The sequence below is a fragment of the Rhagoletis pomonella genome, unplaced genomic scaffold (genome assembly GCF_013731165.1).
Source record: "Rhagoletis pomonella isolate Grant_MI unplaced genomic scaffold, Rhpom_1.0 Rhpom_scaffold_00011, whole genome shotgun sequence".
Lineage (NCBI taxonomy): Eukaryota > Metazoa > Arthropoda > Insecta > Diptera > Tephritidae > Rhagoletis > Rhagoletis pomonella.
The window spans coordinates 8,978,145-8,987,733 of record NW_023458565.1 but is presented as its reverse complement, the minus strand read 5'-3'; the positions used below and the strand labels follow the sequence as shown (position 1 = coordinate 8,987,733).

Genomic DNA, 9,589 nt, shown 5'->3' with positions numbered 1-9,589 from the left:
AATGGTGTCATAATGTCATTTTTTTATATTTTATTTTATTTTTGTATCTATTTAGTATACTCTTGCCGTCACTGGCGCTCCAGTCGCTGCTGTTGCTGCTACTCCTATAATTGAGCTCGTTGTTATTGCAGTTGTAGACGAATGTGCTCTTGTAGAGTTTGTAAATTAATTCAATCAAGAGCGGCCCAAATACGAGAAGCAGAAGAAAACGTATGAAGAAAATGTAGAAAATAAAAGCGTGTATAATAGCGTTTACTGCAGCTAGTAGCAGAGCATACAAAGTATCTGTGTTTGTTGTTGTGGCGATTGACGTTATTATTTTTGTTTGTTTTTTAAATATTTTTTATTTAAAATTTCATCTCTAGGTACTCTTCGCTGGTACATACTGCTGCTGTTGTTTAGGTTATTGCTGTTACTTTGCGTATCAATAAATAAGTCAATGCACTATTGTTCAAACGAACTGAGAGTAAATATATAGCTGCTTTATTTTGTTTATGCGTACACATATGTATGTATGTATGTATGTACATTTATTTGAGTTCTAGTCTTTATTGAATTTACTTATAAGCATGTATGTACATACATATGCACTATTTAGGTTTCTATTTAGTAGTTTGATCGTAGTTTAGTTGTAGCGCTCTTGGATATTGTTTTTGTCAGTGGTGAAACGCATTTCAATTTGATTTTCATTTTAACCCTTGTGCTTGACCCTGTGCTTTGGACATGACCTCATCAGCCGGAGATCTTCATAGCTCAAGGCTTAGTCATACAAATCAAATATCTCCCAGAAGAAATCGGTGAAGTAATAGCCAGGGTGTCTAGAGCTTTCCTTTGAAGGATTTTGTATGTGCATCTTTTCCATATTTTATACTTACTCGAAAACGAGTTTTTCTGGGGACTCGGCAACAATTTTATTATATTGAGCGTACAGTTTTGTCAAGGCTCATTATATCGTGGTTGCACTGTATATATAATTCGATTTATTTAATGTTTTTTTGTTCATACGTATTCTGTTACTTGGCTCTCAGATATACCTCTACTGTATGTATTAGTATTTCTAGAATAGCTCTGCAAGCGACATTATTTTTAATTTTAATAAGTGTTTTGCTTCTTTAAAATTTCAAATTTGTCACATATAGTTGTCCAAATAATAATTGGAGTGCGATATTTTGACCAGTTTTAGCTATTTGTCTTTTATTTATTAAATGTTTATTATCAACATCAAGGTCCCCAAAATAGCCGTTCGTTTCAGTGAAGACCTCTTCATTCGACCTGCATCTCTTACTAACGAGTCACTTCCTCAGGTTTTGGAAACTGAGGTTAAATCTGGATAGTACGATGGGTAAGGTAGCAATTCCGTAGTCTTCGCCAAATGCGGTCACTTTTTCTTCAAATAAATGTCGAATCTGTTCCAATACCTAAAAGTGTTAGTCGTACATTTCGAAAAAATTTCTAAGTGGGAAATATAAGAAATCCCTGACTTATCAAAATGCCCTCGTATGAAGATTTGTCGGCGCGGCTTTTGCACTGTTTATTCTTAAGAAATGATCTCCCACTCAACATTGAATAGTTATTTCACACTAGCCATCAAAGGGTTAAAAGTGGCAAGCTATTTATACATACTTCTGTGTCTTCAACAGAGATATCAAACACAAATGATACTCCAAAAACTATGCGTCGCGCTCCAATATTGATTATATCAAATATAAACATTAAGTAAATACTAGGAATAGCAACGTACGCTTTCCGCCTGAATTTTTTTCTTCATAACTTCAAATACTAAAACCATTTATATTTATTCTTCTATCACTCTACACATTTGTTTTGTAATTTAACCTCTGTATGCACATAAGGCTGGTCCGAAAATGCACATGAAAAAGTAAATATTTTTTTATTTTGAATTCAAAAAGTATTGAGAGGTCGCTCAAAGTTTTCCATGTATTTTTTTATGGAAAATAGGGCTGATGATACCCGGGTACCCGATTACCCGGGTATTACCCGGGGCTTTTATTACCCGGGTAGTCGGGTATTACCCGATTTGCCCGGGTACCCGGGTAATATACATATGTTGGTGCCGGTTAAACGAAAAACACCCGGGTAATGCGACATAAAGCTTCTTGTATAATCTTTTTGGTGAGGATAAATATTTTTTCAGTGAGAAAATTTTTTTTTATAATTATTTTTTTATGTCTAGAGTGTACGCGACTATGTACACCTAACCGCTTGCCTGAGTAGACGGAGACAAGAAAAGTAAATTAAAACATTAGTTTCTGTACTTAAATTCAAACTTCTAATTTTTGTAAATGCATATACATACATGCATGTGTACATATGTATGTATGTATGTATATTTTAAAGAATATTAAATATTAATATTTTAAAACAGGGACTGAGAACGAAATGTATGATCGAAACTAAATGCCATTGTCGTAGTTTTGTTCCCAAGAACGCGTCAAAACCAAAACCAAAATGAGAACAAAACTGACGAGAACGTTCTTATTGGGAATTATATAAGAACTAAACCCTGTGGTAGGCCACTTCTGGTACAAAAAGTAAGGTAACAAAGCCTTATGCTATTCATTCACCTAAAGATTTTGTACTTTTATTGTATCAGCTTGTTCAAATTATAGTTTCTTTTCTCATAATATTTAAAGCTTTTAAAATCACAATTATTTAATGAAGTTTCCTTAATACGAGAAGTAGGTTGATGAACGTATTGTTGTGAAATAATTGTGGAAGAAATTTAAAAATTTTTTTCATTCCAACACAAAAATTGCCTCAACTGTCGGTCATCGTTTAGATTCGCAGGTGGGTGTGTCTCAATAATTTTATTTGTTACCGATCCGATATCTGTACGTGCATTACCAACTTCGTAAATATTAATATTTTAGACATGCCTAAAACAAGCTGGGTTTGGAAGTACGCTTGTGTGATGAATGACGGATTTGTCAAGTGCAATGTATGTATGTGTTGTATATTATAATATTTCCCCATATGGTACGGAAGATTCTTATAGATTTTCCCTATGTACGTTCGTTTGCGTTATATGATCGTAAATGCGTTTAATTTTCACCTCTCCACATTTTTTCGGGTGCCCGGGTACCCGGGTAATTACCATACTGCCCGGGTACCCGGTCTACCCGGGTCTACCCGGGTTATAAAATACCCGGGTATCCGGGCTACCCGGGTAATTCAATACCCGGGTAGGGCTTCACCCGCTACCCGGGTACCCGGGTAGCTCATTACCCGGGTGAAATCATCAGCCCTAATGGAAAAATACCACTTTTCGCAGAATTGGTATAGAATTCTTGAAAATCAATTTTTTTCGATTGAAAAACTCTGCTTCTCTTCACAAGATTCCCTACAATAATACCAAATTGTTTATTTAACCATTTTTTTATAATAACCATATTTCATAGGTCCACCAGAAACACGTGAAAATCTAAATAAAAAATATTTAGTCTCAAAAAATGTTTAAATAAACAATTGGGCATTATTATTGGAAGTCTCCAGAAGAGAACCAGAGTTTTGTGATCGAAAAATATTAATTTTCGAGAATTCTATGCCAGTTTAGTTAACCGTATTGTTTTTTTTTTTGTTTTGAGTGACCTTGTTTTGATTTCATAATAAAACCATAGGGCTAAATTTTTTGTCGGTATAGAATAATCCTAGGAGGTGAGAGCATTAAAATTCCGACTTTACTTATTTTGAACCACCCTAATGCACGTAGTACCACTCTTATACAATTTGCTGTTGGTTGTAGCGGAACACGCGAACATTTATGGTTTGCTCTATACAATATGTTGATGGGTAAACATTAACTGGTAGATATCTCATTCGCTTTTGAAGTAACTTTACCGCAATCATGCACATGCAGCCATATCCTACACCTTTGGCTGCTTGTCTTATCACACCAGCAACATTTTATGGTTCAATTGTATGCATGTAACTACGTATGTATGTATGCTCAAACAGCCATGTACATTTACTCGCAGCTATATCCATTCATCTCCATTTTTATGTAATCTCCCAAAAGCCCGTTGTATTTGACTTTATTTGCCTCAGCAGTTCAATATTTTGCTTCTTACCCATAGCTCTATCTGGTATTGTGTGCTTGTGCCTCTTTGTCTGTCAGTGGCGGCCTGTTACTGTTTGGACTATGTTTCTACAATGACTATTTCTATTCTAGTTCATTTGTTCAGTATCTATACAAACATATGTATATACATTTGCACATTCATATTCGTGTAGCCAGTGTTGTACTTGTGTACACAAATGATACCCTTCTTACTACATTTTTCGATTCTGCGGCTCGTGTTTTGTTGCACGCTGCATATCTCTCTTTGCTTTGGTTATATCTAAAAAGTCACAACCACACTTGACTCACATTTGGTACTCGTCTATCAGCACCTCCAGCGTGAGCCGCTCTGGTAGCATATCTTGCCATTGCTTTAATATTTGCTCCTAAAAATAGCTGCGACAATACTTTGGTCTGGCTCCTGATTACCACAATGTGTTGCACACACATTTTCGTATCGTTAATATGTAGGTATGTATGTTTGTTTGTACGTGCATATGTACAGTGAGTTACATAATGGTTACGCTCTATAATATTTAGCTGGATGAGGGATTTTTTGATGTGAAATACTTTTATATACAAGAAAACCTTCAAACAAGTTGGAATCGCAGCAAAACTTAGCGAAAAGTTAACTGAAAAATGTACCGGTAAAATTACTGAAAAGGTTATCGATACATTTACTAAAAAGACATAGATAAATTTACTAAAAAGTTATAAATAAATGTACTAAAAAGTTATAGATAAATTTACTAAAAAGTTTTGATAAATTTACTGAAAAATTCAATTATAAACTACTTTACTAAAAGGTTATGAAAATATTTACTTAAATCGATAAATTTACTGGAAAGGTTATACAAAAATTTACTAAATAATCATCGATAAATTTATATGCATATGCACATATATTAATACATTTACTTAAAGTTGCGATAAATCTACTAAAATTATCGATCAATTTACTAAAAACTTGAAAAATTCTCTAAAATATCGATACATTCACTAAAAATGATCGATAAATTTACCAAAATTTTTTATAAGTTTACCAAAAAATATCCATCAGTTTACTAATAAGGAATTAACTAATAAGTTATCGATAAATTTTCGAAAAAATTAACTTTATAAAAAGGTTCCGTAACTTTACTAAAACTTTGATAAGTCCACTAAAAAATGTGGATACATCTACTAAAAATATCGATAGATTTTTTAAAAATATCGATATATTTTTGAAAAATATCGATAAATTTTTGAAAAAATATCGATCGATTTTTTAAAAATATCGATAAATTTACTAAAAATATCGGTACATTTACTAAAAATATCGATAGATTTACTAAAAATATCGACAAATGTACTAAAAATACCGTTAAATTTATTAAAAATCTCAATAAATTCACTAAACCTTCTGGAAAGTTATGGAGAAAGTAATTGAGAATTTTTTTGTTATACATATACATAAGTCTGCGACAAAATTTTTAGTCCTAGGGAAATACAACGGATAATTTACGGCAAATTGTTAAAAGTTGGCAAAAGTTGGCAGAGCACGCGATATATTTTTTTTTCAAATATGTCAGCGACAAAATTTTTAATCCCACGGATAATTAAAGGCCAATTATCCGCTAGGAATTTTTGCTTTGGGAAAAAGTTATCCTGCCGACTTCAGAGAGGTGATTTAATTACTCATCGTGTTTTCTTTTCTCCATTCATTCGCATTTTTTTTTTACAATTCTCTCATTAATTTTATAACTCACTGTAGGTATCATTTGCCTTTGCCGTTTAATGCTTATAATCGCTGCCGGAGGCATAACAGCGTATTTGTTTCTAGCATTGTTAGCAGCTGGAAAATATGGCGCAATGTCAACGATTGTGTAGGCTTGTGGAGCTGTGCAGGAATATTCCTGTTTCGTAAAATGAAATTGAAAAACAGGCGGTGTAATGTTGTTGTTGTTGTTGTTGTAGCGGCTACAACAACCCCGCCCAGATCGGTTGGTATCTCAGTCGTTGTCGTCAAGTTCCACTAACGGCAACCCTAGGAAGCGTGCAGCTTCTGCGGGGTTTGCCCATAAGGACAAGGTCGTTAGGGATGTCGGGTTTGCCGGGCATGCGAAGAGATGTTTCGAGTCATGTGGGGTCTCTCCGCATGCCGGACATTCATTAGGCACATCCTCATTCAGCCTACTCAGGTAGGAGTTTAACCTGCTGCAGTAGCCGGAGCGAAGTTGTGCAAGTGTGGTGCGCGTCTCCCGAGGCAGATGAAGCTCCGTCTCGTCAATGTCCGGGGGTGGTGTGCCTAGAACGGCATTCACAGGTCTAGAGTCTGCATAACTCGAGACTGAGTCCCTGTGAATGCCGTTCAAGGCCTGTCTGTAGGCTGTCGGGTCCAGAGGTTGCTTAATGAACCTCTGGACTTCGTCCGTTAGTTCATATAGATGCCTCCTGACGTGCCTAGGCGAGGGCTCCTCTGCAAGCAGCTGTCTGCACGGGTGGCCACTTCTGTGGGTCCCAATCAGGAACTGCTTGCAGAGCATTATATTGTGCTCCTTCACCGGGAGCATTTGCGCCTCGCCGTGCAGGTGGTGTTCAGGCGTCATCAGGAGGCATCCCGTCGCTGTCCTCAGTGCGGTGTTTTGTGCGGTCTGTAGCTTCGTCCACTGCGTCCTACTAGTCCCAGGCGACCACACTGGCGCTGCGTAGTTCAGAACCGGCCGGCCTATTGCCTTGTATGTTGCCAGCAACGTTTCTTTGTCTTTGCCCCAAGTACTGCCGGCTAGCGACTTGAGGACCTTGTTGCGGCTCTGTACTTTATTGACAATAGCGGTTGAGTGCGCAGAGAAGGAGAGCAGGCTGTCGAAAGTTACTCCGAGTATTTTGGGGTTATTCACCGTCGGAATTGGTGTGTCATCGACGTGAATCCCCAGCGGTAGCCTGACCTCCTTCGTCCAGGTTGTGAACAGGGTCGCGGAGGATTTCGTAGGGGAGAGGGCTAGACACTTTGCAGTGAAGAAGCGAGAAAGTTCGGAGAGATAGCCGTTTACTTTCGAACACAGGTCATCAATTCCATTCCCAGTCGCCATAATCGAGCAATCGTCGGCATAGGAGACAATCGAGACTCCCTCTGGTGGTTGAGGGAGCTTTGAAATATAAAAGTTAAACAGTAGCGGGGAAAGGACACCACCCTGAGGAACCCCCTGTTTTATTTTTCGCTGCTTACTCGTTTTGTCTCTGAACATTACCGACGAATGTCGACCACTTAGATAATTTGCCGACCACCGTTTGAGCCTCTGTGGGAGAGAGGAGGCCTCTATATCTTCTAGTAGCGTGGAATGGCAGACGGTGTCAAACGCCTTTGACAAGTCCAACGCTACTAGAATCGTTCTCTCACAGGGACGGTTACGGTTAAGGCCACGAGTTATCTGAGTGTTTATGGCGTTAAGTGCTGTTGTTGTGCTGTGCACTTTACGGAAACCATGCTGATGCTTCGCTGGGGTCAGGTGATTTGTGAAGTACGGGAGTAGCAAGGCCTCGAGTGTCTTCGCTACCGGGGAAAGGAGTGTAATCGGACGATACGAATCTCCTTTGTTTGCAGGTTTCCCCGGTTTGAGCAGTGGGACCACTCTCCCCACCTTCCAGATGTCTGGGATGATGAGAGTGGCCATTGACAAATTGAGGACCTCCGTTAGGTACGCTACCCCCGCAGGACCCAAATTTTTCAGCATCAGCATGCATATACCGTCGGGACCCATGGCTTTGGAGGCTTTCGCCTTCCCGATGGCCACCTGAACCTCACCGCAAGTGAAAGCAAGGGGGGCACAATTTGTTGGCAGTTTGTGCAGCCTTCTGGTCACTCGACGCTTGGCTTTGTCCACCGGAGGATGCAGTATGAACTGCCGGCTAAAATAGCTCGCGCATCGCTCCGGGTCCGACGAAGCATAGTCGCCGAAGGAAATTTCGACTCTGTCGTCGTGCTTCGTCGGATTAGACAATGACCTCACGGTTGACCAAAGCTTGCTCACACCAGAGGTGAAGTTGCAAGTCTTCAGATGCTCCTCCCACTTCTTCCGCTTATGTACGTTTACAAGTTGCCGAATCTCCGCGTTGAGATCCCTGATACGGGGATCTCCGGGATCGGCCTGACGAAGGCTATCACGCTCGTTTGCTAAAACAGCCGCTTCGGCAGGGAAGTTTGGACGTGGGTCCGATATGCACCCTGCCGGTATGAAGCGGGCTGCAGCAGCAGTGATAGCCCTGCGGAACTTACGTTCACCGAGGTGGACGTCGGTTGGTGTGGGGAGCGATGTGAAGGTGTTTTCAGTAAACTCCGCGTAACCTTTCCAGTCAGCTTTAGAAAAGTTGACATAGGTCCGGTGTTTGGCGGAGGCAAAGTCGGTTGGTTTATCAATCGAGATGACTATGGGTAGATGGTCTGATGCTAGAGTCAGCATAGGTCGCCACGTTATGCTGTTTATCAGACCAGCGCTGACTATTGTGATGTCTGGCGAGCTACTGCAGTTACCCATAATCCTGGTGGGTGCGTCGTCGTTCATTGTGCAGAATGTCGAATCGTCTATCTGCTCAGCCAAGTCTGTTCCCCTACGATCGTTTGACAGGCTTGAGTGCCAAAGATCGTGGTGCGCATTAAAGTCACCTACTACCATACGGTTTTCACCTCTGAGGAGCGCACCTATATCAGGGTGATATCCTGCCGGGCAGCAGGTGACAGGGGGTATGTATATATTAAATATTTCGAGCTCGACATCGCCTGACCGGATAGCGATGCCCTGACATTCTAGGGTGGTATCCCTGCGGTCGATGTCTGCTTCGATAAGACGATACTGCACGGTGTGGTGCGTTATGAACGCTAAGCCACCACCATTATCTCGCTCGCGATCTCGACGGTGCACGTTGTACCCGGCACAATTCAACAAAGTTGAATTGCTGTGCAACTTCGTCTCTTGGACCGCAGCTATTAATATACCATGCCGACACATAAAGGCGGTTATCTCCTCAATCTTGCTCTGTAGCCCGTTACAGTTGAATTGGAGGAGCTTCATGTGGTTCGGGAGACGTGTTGTGATGTGGGGTGTGAGTGAGGTGTAAGTTCTTGCCGCCGTTGGCTGTGTGTGCTGCTGGGGTGATTGCCTCCCTGTGGTGGTATTGGGGGGCGTCGCAATTGAAGGCAGCGACCGGGCAGCGCAACACGGGCCCTCGAAGTTCCCCGTCCAATCTCGCGTGGTGCGCAGACCTGAACATGCCCTAAAGTGGCACCAGCCAAGGCAGGTGTTGCACTTGACTGATGTCACATTACGGAATATTCTGGTCTGACATACCGTGCAGATTGTAGGGGGAACCAAGAGTTGTTGGCGGCGGCGTGTGGGTGGTGGTGCAGTTGTGTGTGTTATGTGGTCTGTGGTGGCTGTGGTATGTTGTTGTGTTGTGGCGACTGTGTGTGGTTGCTGTGTGAGTGTGCGGGGCTGCACGGGCGGACTATGGGTTGCCGTGGAGGCTGCTCTATTT

General features: G+C 40.7%; 1 long non-coding RNA gene across 4 annotated transcripts in view; it reads left to right on the top strand.

Annotated features, from left to right (window-relative positions):
• LOC118747367 overlaps window positions 1–9,589 on the top strand; it is a 97,172-nt gene that overhangs the window by 12,304 nt on the left and 75,279 nt on the right. The gene's annotated exons all lie outside the window — the stretch shown is intronic.